The following is a 14,969-nucleotide window of genomic DNA, read 5'->3' on the forward strand; positions in this document are numbered from 1 at the left end:
CTGCAGGGAGTGAGGCATGCTGTGCGCTGCAGGGAGTGAGGCATGCTGTGTGCTGCAGGGAGTGAGGCATGCTGTGTGCTGCAGGGAGTGAGGCATGCTGTGTGCTGCAGGGAGCGAGGCATGCTGTGTGCTGCAGGGAGTGAGGCATGCTGTGTGCTGCAGGGAGTGAGGCATGCTGTGCGCTGCAGGGAGTGAGGCATGCTGTGCGCTGCAGGGAGTGAGGCATGCTGTGCGCTGCAGGGAGTGAGGCATGCTGTGTGCTGCAGGGAGTGAGGCATGCTGTGCGCTGCAGGGAGTGAGGCATGCTGTGTGCTGCAGTGAGTGAGGCATGCTGTGCGCTGCAGGGAGTGAGGCATGCTGTGTGCTGCAGGGAGTGAGGCATGCTGTGTGCTGCAGGGAGTGAGGCATGCTGTGCGCTGCAGGGAGTGAGGCATGCTGTGCGCTGCAGGGAGTGAGGCATGCTGTGTGCTGCAGGGAGTGAGGCATGCTGTGTGCTGCAGGGAGTGAGGCATGCTGTGTGCTGCAGGGAGCGAGGCATGCTGTGTGCTGCAGGGAGTGAGGCATGCTGTGTGCTGCAGGGAGTGAGGCATGCTGTGCGCTGCAGGGAGTGAGGCATGCTGTGCGCTGCAGGGAGTGAGGCATGCTGTGCGCTGCAGGGAGTGAGGCATGCTGTGTGCTGCAGTGAGTGAGGCATGCTGTGTGCTGCAGGGAGTGAGGCATGATGTGTGCTGCAGGGAGTGAGGCATGCTGTGTGCTGCAGGGAGTGACGCATGCTGTGCGCTGCAGGGAGTGAGGCATACTGTGCGCTGCAGGGATTGAGGCATGCTGTGCGCTGCAGGGAGTGAGGCATGCTGTGCGCTGCAGGGAGTGAGGCATGCTGTGCGCTGCAGGGAGTGAGGCATACTGTGTGCTGCAGGGAGTGAGGCATACTGTGTGCTGCAGGGAGTGAGGCATGCTGTGTGCTGCAGGGAGTGAGGCATGCTGTGTGCTGCAGGGAGTGAGGCATGCTGTGTGCTGCAGGGAGTGAGGCATGCTGTGTGCTGCAGGGAGTGAGGCATGCGGTGTGCTGCAGGGAGCGAGGCATGCTGTGCGCTGCAGGGAGCGAGGCATGCTGTGCGCTGCAGGGAGTAAGGCATGCTGTGTGCTGCAGGGAGTGAGGCATGCTGTGTGCTGCAGGGAGTGAGGCATGCTGTGTGCTGCAGGGAGTGAGGCATGCTGTGTGCTGCAGGGAGTGAGGCATGCTGTGTGCTGCAGGGAGTGAGGCATGCTGTGTGCTGCAGGGAGTGAGGCATGCTGTGTGCTGCAGGGAGTGAGGCATGCTGTGTGCTGCAGGGAGTGAGGCATGCTGTGTGCTGCAGGGAGTGAGGCATGCTGTGTGCTGCAGGGAGTGAGGCATGGTGTGTGCTGCATGGAGTGAGGCATGCTGTGTGCTGCAGGGAGGGAGGCATGCTGTGCGCTGCAGGGAGTGAGGCATGCTGTGCGCTGCAGGGAGTGAGGCATGCTGTGCGCTGCAGGGAGTGAGGCATGCTGTGCGCTGCAGGGAGTGAGGCATGGTGTGTGCTGCAGGGAGTGAGGCATGCTGTGTGCTGCAGGGAGTGAGGCATGCTGTGCGCTGCAGGGAGTGAGGCATGCTGTGCGCTGCAGGGAGTGAGGCATGCTGTGTGCTGCAGGGAGTGAGGCATGCTGTGCGCTGCAGGGAGTGAGGCATGCTGTGCGCTGCAGGGAGTGAGGCATGCTGTGCGCTGCAGGGAGTGAGGCATGCTGTGCGCTGCAGGGAGTGAGGCATGCTGTGTGCTGCAGGGAGTGAGGCTGCAGGGAGTGATGCATGCTGTGTGCTGCAGGGAGTGAGGCATGCTGTGCGCTGCAGGGAGTGAGGCATGCTGTGTGCTGCAGGGAGTGAGGCTTGCTGTGTGCTGCAGGGAGTGAGGCTGCAGGGAGTGAGGCATGGTGTGTGCTGCAGGGAGTGAGGCATGGTGTGTGCTGCAGGGAGTGAGGCATGCTGTGTGCTGCAGGGAGTGAGGCATGCTGTGTGCTGCAGGGAGTGAGGCATGCTGTGTGCTGCAGGGAGTGAAGCATGCTGTGTGCTGCAGGGAGTGAGGCATGCTGTGTGCTGCAGGGAGTGAGGCTGCAAGGAGTGAGGCATGGTGTGTGCTGCAGGGAGTGAGGCATGCTGTGTGCTGCAGGGAGTGAGGCATGCTGTGTGCTGCAGGGAGTGAGGCATGCTGTGTGCTGCAGGGAGTGAGGCATGCTGTGTGCTGCATGGAGTGAGGCTGCAGGGAGTGAGGCATGCTGTGTGCTGCAGGGAGTGAGACATGCTGTGTGCTGCAGGGAGTGAGGCATGCTGTGTGCTGCAGGGAGTGAGGCATGCTGTGTGTGCAGGGAGTGAGGCTGCAGGGAGTGAGGCATGCTGTGCGCTGCAGGGAGTGAGGCATGCTGTGTGCTGCAGGGAGTGAGGCATGCTGTGTGCTGCAGGGAGTGAGGCATGCTGTGTGCTGCAGGGAGTGAAGCATGCTGTGCGCTGCAGGGAGTGAGGCATGCTGTGTGCTGCAGGGAGTGAGGCATGCTGTGTGCTGCAGGGAGGGAGGCATACTGTGCACTGCAGGGAGTGAGGCATGCTGTGTGCTGCAGGGAGTGAGGCTGCAGGGAGGGAGGCATGCTGTGTGCTGCAGGGAGTGAGGCATGCGGTGTGCTGCAGGGAGTGAGGCATGCTGTGTGCTGCAGGGAGAGAGGCATGCTGTGTGCTGCAGGGAGTGAGGCATGCGGTGTGCTGCAGGGAGTGAGGCATGCTGTGTGCTGCAGGGAGTGAGGCATGTTGTGCGCTGCAGGGAGTGAGGCATGCGATGTGCTGCAGGGAGTGAGGCATGCTTTGTGCTGCAGGGAGTGAGGCATGCCGTGTGCTGCAGGGAGTGAGGCATGCCGTGTGCTGCAGGGAGCGAGGCATGCTGTGTGCTGCAGGGAGAGAGGCATGCTGTGTGCTGCAGGGAGTGAGGCATGCTGTGTGCTGCAGGGAGTGAGGCATGCTGTGTGCTGCAGGGAGTGAGGCATGCCGTGTGCTGCAGGGAGTGAGGCATGCTGTGCGCTGCAGGGAGTGAGGCATGCTGTGCGCTGCAGGGAGTGAGGCATGCTGTGCGCTGCAGGGAGTGAGGCATGCTGTGCGCTGCAGGGAGTGAGGCTGCAGGGAGTGAGGCATGCTGTGTGCTGCAGGGAGTGAGGCATGCTGTGTGCTGCAGGGAGTGAGGCATGCTGTGTGCTGCAGGGAGTGAGGCATGCTGTGTGCTGCAGGGAGTGAGGCATGATGTGTGCTGCAGGGAGTGAGGCATGCTGTGTGCTGCAGGGAGTGACGCATGCTGTGCGCTGCAGGGAGTGAGGCATACTGTGCGCTGCAGGGAGTGAGGCATGCTGTGCGCTGCAGGGAGTGAGGCATACTGTGTGCTGCAGGGAGTGAGGCATGCTGTGTGCTGCAGGGAGTGAGGCATGCTGTGTGCTGCAGGGAGTGAGGCATGCTGTGTGCTGCAGGGAGTGAGGCATGCTGTGTGCTGCAGGGAGTGAGGCATGCGGTGTGCTGCAGGGAGCGAGGCATGCTGTGCGCTGCAGGGAGCGAGGCATGCTGTGCGCTGCAGGGAGTGAGGCATGCTGTGTGCTGCAGGGAGTGAGGCATGCTGTGTGCTGCAGGGAGTGAGGCATGCTGTGTGCTGCAGGGAGTGAGGCATGCTGTGTGCTGCAGGGAGTGAGGCATGCTGTGTGCTGCAGGGAGTGAGGCATGCTGTGTGCTGCAGGGAGTGAGGCATGCTGTGTGCTGCAGGGAGTGAGGCATGCTGTGTGCCGCAGGGAGTGAGGCATGCTGTGTGCTGCAGGGAGTGAGGCATGCTGTGTGCTGCAGGGAGTGAGGCATGCTGTGTGCTGCAGGGAGTGAGGCATGGTGTGTGCTGCAGGGAGTGAGGCATGCTGTGTGCTGCAGGGAGGGAGGCATGCTGTGCGCTGCAGGGAGTGAGGCATGCTGTGCGCTGCAGGGAGTGAGGCATGCTGTGCGCTTCAGGGAGTGAGGCATGCTGTGCGCTGCAGGGAGTGAGGCATGGTGTGTGCTGCAGGGAGTGAGGCATGCTGTGTGCTGCAGGGAGTGAGGCATGCTGTGCGCTGCAGGGAGTGAGGCATGCTGTGCGCTGCAGGGAGTGAGGCATGCTGTGTGCTGCAGGGAGTGAGGCATGCTGTGCGCTGCAGGGAGTGAGGCATGCTGTGCGCTGCAGGGAGTGAGGCATGCTGTGCGCTGCAGGGAGTGAGGCATGCTGTGCGCTGCAGGGAGTGAGGCATGCTATGTGCTGCAGGGAGTGAGGCTGCAGGGAGTGAGGCATGCTGTGTGCTGCAGGGAGTGAGGCATGCTGTGCGCTGCAGGGAGTGAGGCATGCTGTGTGCTGCAGGGAGTGAGGCATGCTGTGTGCTGCAGGGAGTGAGGCTGCAGGGAGTGAGGCATGGTGTGTGCTGCAGGGAGTGAGGCATGCTGTGTGCTGCAGGGAGTGAGGCATGCTGTGTGCTGCAGGGAGTGAGGCATGCTGTGTGCTGCAGGGAGTGAAGCATGCTGTGTGCTGCAGGGAGTGAGGCATGCTGTGTGCTGCAGGGAGTGAGGCTGCAAGGAGTGAGGCATGGTGTGCTGCAGGGAGTGAGGCATGCTGTGTGCTGCAGGGAGTGAGGCATGCTGTGTGCTGCAGGGAGTGAGGCATGCTGTGTGCTGCATGGAGTGAGGCTGGAGGGAGTGAGGCATGCTGTGTGCTGCAGGGAGTGAGACATGCTGTGTGCTGCAGGGAGTGAGGCATGCTGTGTGCTGCAGGGAGTGAAGCATGCTGTGTGTGCAGGGAGTGAGGCTGCAGGGAGTGAGGCATGCTGTGCGCTGCAGGGAGTGAGGCATGCTGTGTGCTGCAGGGAGTGAGGCATGCTGTGTGCTGCAGGGAGTGAGGCATGCTGTGTGCTGCAGGGAGTGAAGCATGCTGTGCGCTGCAGGGAGTGAGGCATGCTGTGTGCTGCAGGGAGTGAGGCATGCTGTGTGCTGCAGGGAGGGAGGCATACTGTGCACTGCAGGGAGTGAGGCATGCTGTGTGCTGCAGGGAGTGAGGCATGCGGTGTGCTGCAGGGAGTGAGGCATGCTGTGTGCTGCAGGGAGTGAGGCATGCTGTGTGCTGCAGGGAGTGAGGCATGCCGTGTGCTGCAGGGAGTGAGGCATGCTGTGCGCTGCAGGGAGTGAGGCATGCTGTGCGCTGCAGGGAGTGAGGCATGCTGTGCGCTGCAGGGAGTGAGGCATGCTGTGCGCTGCAGGGAGTGAGGCTGCAGGGAGTGAGGCATGCTGTGTGCTGCAGGGAGTGAGGCATGCTGTGTGCTGCAGTAAGTGAGGCATGCTGTGTGCTGCAGGGAGTGAGGCATGCTGTGTGCTGCAGGGAGTGAGGCATGCTGTGTGCTGCAGGGAGTGAGGCATGCTGTGCGCTGCAGGGAGTGAGGCATATAGTGCGCTGCAGGGAGTGAGGCATGCTGTGCGCTGCAGGGAGTGAGGCATGCTGTGTGCTGCAGGGCGGGAGCCATGCTGTGTGCTGCAGGGAGTGAGGCATGTTGTGTGCTGCAGGGAATGAGGCATACTGTGCTCTGCAGGGCGGGAGCCATGCTGTGTGCTGCAGGGAGTGAGGCATGCTGTGCGCTGCAGGGAGTGAGGCATGGTGTGTGCTGCAGGGAGTGAGGCATACTGTGCGCTGCAGGGAGTGAGGCATGCTGTGTGCTGCAGGGAGTGAGGCATGCTGTGCGCTGCAGGGAGTGAGGCATGCTGTGCGCTGCAGGGAGTGAGGCATGCGGTGTGCTGCAGGGAGTGAGGCATACTGTCTGCTGCAGGGAGTGAGGCATGCTGTGTGCTGAAGGGAGTGAGGCATGCTGTGTGCTGCAGGGAGTGAGGCATGCTGTGTGCTGCAGGGAGTGAGGCATGCTGTGCGCTGCAGGGCGGGAGCCATGCTGTGTGCTGCAGGGAGTGAGGCATGCTGTGTGCTGCAGGGAGTGAGGCATGCTGTGTGCTGCAGGGAGTGAGGCATGCTGTGTGCTGCAGGGAGTGAGGCATGCTGTGTGCTGCAGGGAGTGAGGCATGCCGTGTGCTGCAGGGAGCGAGGCATGCTGTGTGCTGCAGGGAGAGAGGCATGCTGTGCGCTGCAGGGAGTGAGGCATACTGTGTGCTGCAGGGAGGGAGGCATGCCGTGTGCTGCAGGGAGTGAGGCATGCGGTGTGCTGCAGGGAGTGAGGCATGCTGTGCGCTGCAGGGAGTGAGGCATACTGTGCGCTGCAGGGAGTGAGGCATGCTGTGCGCTGCAGGGAGTGAGGCATGCTGTCTGCTTCAGAGAGTGAGGCATGCTGTCTGCTGCAGGGAGTGAGGCATGCTGTGTGCTGCAGGGAGTGAGGCATGCTGTGTGCTGCAGGGAGTGAGGCATGCTGTGTGCTGCAGGGAGTGAGGCATGCTGTGTGCTGCAGGGAGGGGGGCATGCTGTGTGCTGCAGGGAGTGAGGCATGATGTGTGCTGCAGGGAGTGAGGCATGCTGTGTGCTGCAGGGAGTGAGGCATGCTGTGTGCTGCAGGGAGTGAGGCATGCTGTGTGCTGCAGTGAGTGAGGCATGCTGTGTGCTGCAGGGAGTGAGGCATGATGTGTGCTGCAGGGAGTGAGGCATGCTGTGTGCTGCAGGGAGTGAGGCATGCTGTGTGCTGCAGGGAGTGAGGCATGCTGTGTGCTGCAGGGAGTGAGTCATGCTGTGTGCTGCAGGGAGTGAGGCATGCTGTGTGCTGCAGGGAGTGAGGCATGCCGTGTGCTGCAGGGAGTGAGGCATGCTGTGTGCTGCAGGGAGTGAGGCATGCGGTGTGCTGCAGGGAGAGAGGCTGCAGGGAGTGAGGCATGCTGTGTGCTGCAAGGAGTGAGGCATGCTGTGTGCTGCAGGGAGTGAGGCATGCCGTGTGCTGCAGGGAGTGAGGCATGCTGTGTGCTGCAGGGAGTGAGGCATGCTGTGTGCTGCAGGGAGTGAGGCTGCAGGGAGTGAGGCATGCTGTGCGCTGCAGGGAGTGAAGCTGCAGGGAGTGAGGCATGCTGTGCGCTGCAGGGAGTGAGGCATGCCGTGTGCTGCAGGGAGTGAGGCATGCCGTGTGCTGCAGGGAGTGAGGCATGCTGTGTGCTGCAGGGAGTGAGGCATGCGGTGTGCTGCAGGGAGCGAGGCATGCTGTGTGCTGCAGGGAGCGAGGCATGCTGTGTGCTGCAGGGAGCGAGGCATGCTGTGTGCTGCAGGGAGTGAGGCATGCTGTGTGCTGCAGGTAGTGAGGCATGCTGTGTGCTGCAGGGAGTGAGGCATGCTGTGCGCTGCAGGGAGTGAGGCATGCTGTGTGCTGCAGGGAGTGAGGCTGCAGGGAGTGAGGCATGCTGTGTGCTGCAGGGAGTGAGGCATGCTGTGCGCTGCAGGGAGTGAGGCTGCAGGGAGTGAGGCATGCTGTGCGCTGCATGGAGTGAGGCATGCTGTGTGCTGCAGGGAGTGAGGCATGCTGTGTGCTGCAGGGAGTGAGGCTGCAGGGAGTGAGGCATGCTGTGTGCTGCAGGGAGTGAGGCATGCTGTGTGCTGCAGGGAGTGAGGCATGCTGTGTGCTGCAGGGCGGGAGCCATGCTGTGTGCTGCAGGGAGTGAGGCATGCTGTGTGCTGCAGGGAGCGAGGCATGCTGTGTGCTGCAGGGAGTGAGGCATGCTGTGTGCTGCAGGGAGGGAGGCATGCTGTGTGCTGCAGGGAGTGAGGCATGCTGTGTGCTGCAGGGAGTGAGGCATGCTGTGCGCTGCAGGGCGGGAGCCATGCTGTGTGCTGCAGGGAGTGAGGCATGCTGTGTGCTGCAGGGAGTGAGGCATGCTGTGTGCTGCAGGGAGTGAGGCATGGTGTGTGCTGCAGGGAGTGAGGCATGCTGTGTGCTGCAGGGAGTGAGGCATGCTGTGTGCTGCAGGGAGTGAGGCATGCTGTGTGCTGCAGGGAGCGAGGCATGCTGTGTGCTGCAGGGAGCGAGGCATGCTGTGTGCTGCAGGGAGCGAGGCATGCTGTGTGCTGCAGGGAGTGAGGCATGCTGTGTGCTGCAGGTAGTGAGGCATGCTGTGTGCTGCAGGGAGTGAGGCATGCTGTGCGCTGCAGGGAGTGAGGCATGCTGTGTGCTGCAGGGAGTGAGGCTGCAGGGAGTGAGGCATGCTGTGTGCTGCAGGGAGTGAGGCATGCTGTGCGCTGCAGAGAGTGAGGCTGCAGGGAGTGAGGCATGCTGTGCGCTGCATGGAGTGAGGCATGCTGTGTGCTGCAGGGAGTGAGGCATGCTGTGTGCTGCAGGGAGTGAGGCTGCAGGGAGTGAGGCATGCTGTGTGCTGCAGGGAGTGAGGCATGCTGTGTGCTGCAGGGAGTGAGGCATACTGTGCGCTGCAGGGAGTGAGGCTGCAGGGAGTGAGGCATGCTGTGTGCTGCAGGGAGTGAGGCATGCTGTGTGCTGCAGGGAGTGAGGCATGCTGTGTGCTGCAGGGAGTGAGGCATGCTGTGTGCTGCAGGGAGTGAGGCATGCTGTGTGCTGCAGGGAGTGAGGCATGCTGTGTGCTGCAGGGAGGGAGGCATGCTGTGTGCTGCAGGGAGTGAGGCATGCTGTGTGCTGCAGGGAGTGAGGCATGCTGTGCGCTGCAGGGCGGGAGCCATGCTGTGTGCTGCAGGGAGTGAGGCATGCTGTGTGCTGCAGGGAGTGAGGCATGCTGTGTGCTGCAGGGAGTGAGGCATGGTGTGTGCTGCAGGGAGTGAGGCATGCTGTGTGCTGCAGGGAGTGAGGCATGCTGTGTGCTGCAGGGAGTGAGGCATGCTGTGTGCTGCAGGGAGCGAGGCATGCTGTGTGCTGCAGGGAGTGAGGCTGCAGGGAGTTAGGCATGCTGTGTGCTGCAGGGAGTGAGGCATGCTGTGTGCTGCAGGGAGTGAGGCATGCTGTGTGCTGCAGGGAGTGAGGCATGCTGTGTGCTGCAGGGAGTGAGGCATGCTGTGTGCTGCAGGGAGTGAGGCATGGTGTGTGTGCTGCAGGGAGTGAGGCATGCTGTGTGCTGCAAGGAGTGAGGCATGCTGTGTGCTGCAGGGAGTGAGTCATGCGGTGTGCTGCAGGGAGTGAGGCATGCTGTGTGCTGCAGGGAGTGAGGCATGCTGTGTGCTGCAGGGAGTGAGGCATGCTGTGTGCTGCAGGGAGTGAGGCATGCTGTGCGCTGCAGAGAGTGAGGCTGCAGGGAGTGAGGCATGCTGTGCGCTGCATGGAGTGAGGCATGCTGTGTGCTGCAGGGAGTGAGGCATGCTGTGTGCTGCAGGGAGTGAGGCATGGTGTGTGCTGCAGGGAGTGAGGCATGCTGTGTGCTGCAGGGAGTGAGGCATGCTGTGTGCTGCAGGGAGTGAGGCATGCCGTGTGCTGCAGGGAGCGAGGCATGCTGTGTGCTGCAGGGAGAGAGGCATGCTGTGCGCTGCAGGGAGTGAGGCATACTGTGTGCTGCAGGGAGGGAGGCATGCCGTGTGCTGCAGGGAGTGAGGCATGCGGTGTGCTGCAGGGAGTGAGGCATGCTGTGCGCTGCAGGGAGTGAGGCATACTGTGCGCTGCAGGGAGTGAGGCATGCTGTGCGCTGCAGGGAGTGAGGCATGCTGTCTGCTGCAGAGAGTGAGGCATGCTGTCTGCTGCAGGGAGTGAGGCATGCTGTGTGCTGCAGGGAGTGAGGCATGCTGTGTGCTGCAGGGAGTGAGGCATGCTGTGTGCTGCAGGGAGTGAGGCATGCTGTGTGCTGCAGGGAGGGGGCATGCTGTGTGCTGCAGGGAGTGAGGCATGATGTGTGCTGCAGGGAGTGAGGCATGCTGTGTGCTGCAGGGAGTGAGGCATGATGTGTGCTGCAGGGAGTGAGGCATGCTGTGTGCTGCAGTGAGTGAGGCATGCTGTGTGCTGCAGGGAGTGAGGCATGATGTGTGCTGCAGGGAGTGAGGCATGCTGTGTGCTGCAGGGAGTGAGGCATGCTGTGTGCTGCAGGGAGTGAGGCATGCTGTGTGCTGCAGGGAGTGAGTCATGCTGTGTGCTGCAGGGAGTGAGGCATGCTTTGTGCTGCAGGGAGTGAGGCATGCCGTGTGCTGCAGGGAGTGAGGCATGCTGTGTGCTGCAGGGAGTGAGGCATGCGGTGTGCTGCAGGGAGAGAGGCTGCAGGGAGTGAGGCATGCTGTGTGCTGCAAGGAGTGAGGCATGCTGTGTGCTGCAGGGAGTGAGGCATGCCGTGTGCTGCAGGGAGTGAGGCATGCTGTGTGCTGCAGGGAGTGAGGCATGCTGTGTGCTGCAGGGAGTGAGGCTGCAGGGAGTGAGGCATGCTGTGCGCTGCAGGGAGTGAAGCTGCAGGGAGTGAGGCATGCTGTGCGCTGCAGGGAGTGAGGCATGCCGTGTGCTGCAGGCAGTGAGGCATGCCGTGTGCTGCAGGGAGTGAGGCATGCTGTGTGCTGCAGGGAGTGAGGCATGCGGTGTGCTGCAGGGAGCGAGGCATGCTGTGTGCTGCAGGGAGCGAGGCATGCTGTGTGCTGCAGGGAGCGAGGCATGCTGTGTGCTGCAGGGAGTGAGGCATGCTGTGTGCTGCAGGTAGTGAGGCATGCTGTGTGCTGCAGGGAGTGAGGCATGCTGTGCGCTGCAGGGAGTGAGGCATGCTGTGTGCTGCAGGGAGTGAGGCTGCAGGGAGTGAGGCATGCTGTGTGCTGCAGGGAGTGAGGCATGCTGTGCGCTGCAGGGAGTGAGGCTGCAGGGAGTGAGGCATGCTGTGCGCTGCATGGAGTGAGGCATGCTGTGTGCTGCAGGGAGTGAGGCATGCTGTGTGCTGCAGGGAGTGAGGCTGCAGGGAGTGAGGCATGCTGTGTGCTGCAGGGAGTGAGGCATGCTGTGTGCTGCAGGGAGTGAGGCATGCTGTGCGCTGCAGGGAGTGAGGCTGCAGGGAGTGAGGCATGCTGTGTGCTGCAGGGAGTGAGGCATGCTGTGTGCTGCAGGGAGTGAGGCATGCTGTGTGCTGCAGGGAGTGAGGCATGCTGTGTGCTGCAGGGCGGGAGCCATGCTGTGTGCTGCAGGGAGTGAGGCATGCTGTGTGCTGCAGGGAGCGAGGCATGCTGTGTGCTGCAGGGAGTGAGGCATGCTGTGTGCTGCAGGGAGGGAGGCATGCGGTGTGCTGCAGGGAGCGAGGCATGCTGTGTGCTGCAGGGAGCGAGGCATGCTGTGTGCTGCAGGGAGCGAGGCATGCTGTGTGCTGCAGGGAGTGAGGCATGCTGTGTGCTGCAGGTAGTGAGGCATGCTGTGTGCTGCAGGGAGTGAGGCATGCTGTGCGCTGCAGGGAGTGAGGCATGCTGTGTGCTGCAGGGAGTGAGGCTGCAGGGAGTGAGGCATGCTGTGTGCTGCAGGGAGTGAGGCATGCTGTGCGCTGCAGGGAGTGAGGCTGCAGGGAGTGAGGCATGCTGTGCGCTGCATGGAGTGAGGCATGCTGTGTGCTGCAGGGAGTGAGGCATGCTGTGTGCTGCAGGGAGTGAGGCTGCAGGGAGTGAGGCATGCTGTGTGCTGCAGGGAGTGAGGCATGCTGTGTGCTGCAGGGAGTGAGGCATGCTGTGCGCTGCAGGGAGTGAGGCTGCAGGGAGTGAGGCATGCTGTGTGCTGCAGGGAGTGAGGCATGCTGTGTGCTGCAGGGAGTGAGGCATGCTGTGTGCTGCAGGGAGTGAGGCATGCTGTGTGCTGCAGGGCGGGAGCCATGCTGTGTGCTGCAGGGAGTGAGGCATGCTGTGTGCTGCAGGGAGCGAGGCATGCTGTGTGCTGCAGGGAGTGAGGCATGCTGTGTGCTGCAGGGAGGGAGGCATGCTGTGTGCTGCAGGGAGTGAGGCATGCTGTGTGCTGCAGGGAGTGAGGCATGCTGTGCGCTGCAGGGCGGGAGCCATGCTGTGTGCTGCAGGGAGTGAGGCATGCTGTGTGCTGCAGGGAGTGAGGCATGCTGTGTGCTGCAGGGAGTGAGGCATGGTGTGTGCTGCAGGGAGTGAGGCATGCTGTGTGCTGCAGGGAGTGAGGCATGCTGTGTGCTGCAGGGAGTGAGGCATGCTGTGTGCTGCAGGGAGCGAGGCATGCTGTGTGCTGCAGGGAGCGAGGCATGCTGTGTGCTGCAGGGAGCGAGGCATGCTGTGTGCTGCAGGGAGCGAGGCATGCTGTGTGCTGCAGGGAGTGAGGCATGCTGTGTGCTGCAGGTAGTGAGGCATGCTGTGTGCTGCAGGGAGTGAGGCATGCTGTGCGCTGCAGGGAGTGAGGCATGCTGTGTGCTGCAGGGAGTGAGGCTGCAGGGAGTGAGGCATGCTGTGTGCTGCAGGGAGTGAGGCATGCTGTGCGCTGCAGAGAGTGAGGCTGCAGGGAGTGAGGCATGCTGTGCGCTGCATGGAGTGAGGCATGCTGTGTGCTGCAGGGAGTGAGGCATGCTGTGTGCTGCAGGGAGTGAGGCTGCAGGGAGTGAGGCATGCTGTGTGCTGCAGGGAGTGAGGCATGCTGTGTGCTGCAGGGAGTGAGGCATGCTGTGCGCTGCAGGGAGTGAGGCTGCAGGGAGTGAGGCATGCTGTGTGCTGCAGGGAGTGAGGCATGCTGTGTGCTGCAGGGAGTGAGGCATGCTGTGTGCTGCAGGGAGTGAGGCATGCTGTGTGCTGCAGGGCGGGAGCCATGCTGTGTGCTGCAGGGAGTGAGGCATGCTGTGTGCTGCAGGGAGTGAGGCATGCTGTGTGCTGCAGGGAGTGAGGCATGCTGTGTGCTGCAGGGAGGGAGGCATGCTGTGTGCTGCAGGGAGTGAGGCATGCTGTGTGCTGCAGGGAGTGAGGCATGCTGTGCGCTGCAGGGCGGGAGCCATGCTGTGTGCTGCAGGGAGTGAGGCATGCTGTGTGCTGCAGGGAGTGAGGCATGCTGTGTGCTGCAGGGAGTGAGGCATGGTGTGTGCTGCAGGGAGTGAGGCATGCTGTGTGCTGCAGGGAGTGAGGCATGCTGTGTGCTGCAGGGAGTGAGGCATGCTGTGTGCTGCAGGGAGCGAGGCATGCTGTGTGCTGCAGGGAGTGAGGCTGCAGGGAGTTAGGCATGCTGTGTGCTGCAGGGAGAGAGGCATGCTGTGTGCTGCAGGGAGTGAGGCATGCTGTGTGCTGCAGGGAGTGAGGCATGCTGTGTGCTGCAGGGAGTGAGGCATGCTGTGTGCTGCAGGGAGTGAGGCATGCTGTGTGCTGCAGGGAGTGAGGCATGCTGTGTGCTGCAGGGAGTGAGGCATGGTGTGTGTGCTGCAGGGAGTGAGGCATGCTGTGTGCTGCAAGGAGTGAGGCATGCTGTGTGCTGCAGGGAGTGAGTCATGCGGTGTGCTGCAGGGAGTGAGGCATGCTGTGTGCTGCAGGGAGTGAGGCATGCTGTGTGCTGCAGGGAGTGAGGCATGCTGTGTGCTGCAGGGAGTGAGGCATGCTATGTGCTGCAGGGAGTGAGGCATGCTGTGTGCTGCAGGGAGTGAGGCATGCTGTGTGCTGCAGGGAGTGAGGCATGCTGTGTGCTGCAGGGAGTGAGGCATGCCGTGTGCTGCAGGGAGTGAGGCATGCTGTGTGCTGCAGGGAGTGAGGCATGCGGTGTGCTGCAGGGAGAGAGGCTGCAGGGAGTGAGGCATGCTGTGTGCTGCAAGGAGTGAGGCATGCTGTGTGCTGCAGGGAGTGAGGCATGCTGTGTGCTGCAGGGAGTGAGGCATGCTGTGTGCTGCAGGGAGTGAGGCTGCAGGGAGTGAGGCATGCTGTGCGCTGCAGGGAGTGAGGCATGCCGTGTGCTGCAGGGAGTGAGGCATGCTGTGTGCTGCAGGGAGTGAGGCATGCCGTGTGCTGCAGGGAGTGAGGCATGCTGTGTGCTGCAGGGAGTGAGGCATGCTGTGTGCTGCAGGGAGTGAGGCTGCAGGGAGTGAGGCATGCTGTGCGCTGCAGGGAGTGAAGCTGCAGGGAGTGAGGCATGCTGTGCGCTGCAGGGAGTGAGGCATGCCGTGTGCTGCAGGGAGTGAGGCATGCCGTGTGCTGCAGGGAATGAGGCATGCTGTGTGCTGCAGGGAGTGAGGCATGCGGTGTGCTGCAGGGAGCGAGGCATGCTGTGTGCTGCAGGGAGCGAGGCATGCTGTGTGCTGCAGGGAGCGAGGCATGCTGTGTGCTGCAGGGAGTGAGGCATGCTGTGTGCTGCAGGGAGTGAAGCTGCAGGGAGTGAGGCATGCTGTGTGCTGCAGGGAGTGAGGCATGCTGTGTGCTGCAGGGAGTGAGGCATGCTGTGTGCTGCAGGGAGTGAGGCATGCTGTGTGCTGCAGGGCGGGAGCCATGCTGTGTGCTGCAGGGAGTGAGGCATGCTGTGTGCTGCAGGGAGTGAGGCATGCTGTGTGCTGCAGGGAGTGAGGCATGCTGTGTGCTGCAGGGAGGGAGGCATGCTGTGTGCTGCAGGGAGTGAGGCATGCTGTGTGCTGCAGGGAGTGAGGCATGCTGTGCGCTGCAGGGCGGGAGCCATGCTGTGTGCTGCAGGGAGTGAGGCATGCTGTGTGCTGCAGGGAGTGAGGCATGCTGTGTGCTGCAGGGAGTGAGGCATGCTGTGTGCTGCAGGGAGTGAGGCATGCTGTGTGCTGCAGGGAGCGAGGCATGCTGTGTGCTGCAGGGAGTGAGGCTGCAGGGAGTGAGGGATGGTGTGTGCTGCAGGGAGTTAGGCATGCTGTGTGCTGCAGGGAGTGAGGCATGCTGTGTGCTGCAGGGAGTGAGACATGCTGTGTGCTGCAGGGAGTGAGGCATGCTGTGTGCTGCAGGGAGTGAGGCATGCTGTGTGCTGCAGGGAGTGAGGCATGGTGTGTGCTGCAGGGAGTGAGGCATGCTGTGTGCTGCAAGGAGTGAGGCATGCTGTGTGCTGCAGGGAGTGAGTCA

General features: G+C 62.7%; 1 protein-coding gene across 8 annotated transcripts in view; it reads left to right on the forward strand.

Moving 5' to 3' along the window:
* Positions 1–14,969, forward strand: part of LOC142474735 (cytochrome P450 2C20-like) — a 164,572-nt gene that overhangs the window by 78,263 nt on the left and 71,340 nt on the right. The window lies entirely within an intron of this gene.

This window comes from Ascaphus truei, chromosome 2, assembly GCF_040206685.1.
Source record: "Ascaphus truei isolate aAscTru1 chromosome 2, aAscTru1.hap1, whole genome shotgun sequence".
Lineage (NCBI taxonomy): Eukaryota > Metazoa > Chordata > Amphibia > Anura > Ascaphidae > Ascaphus > Ascaphus truei.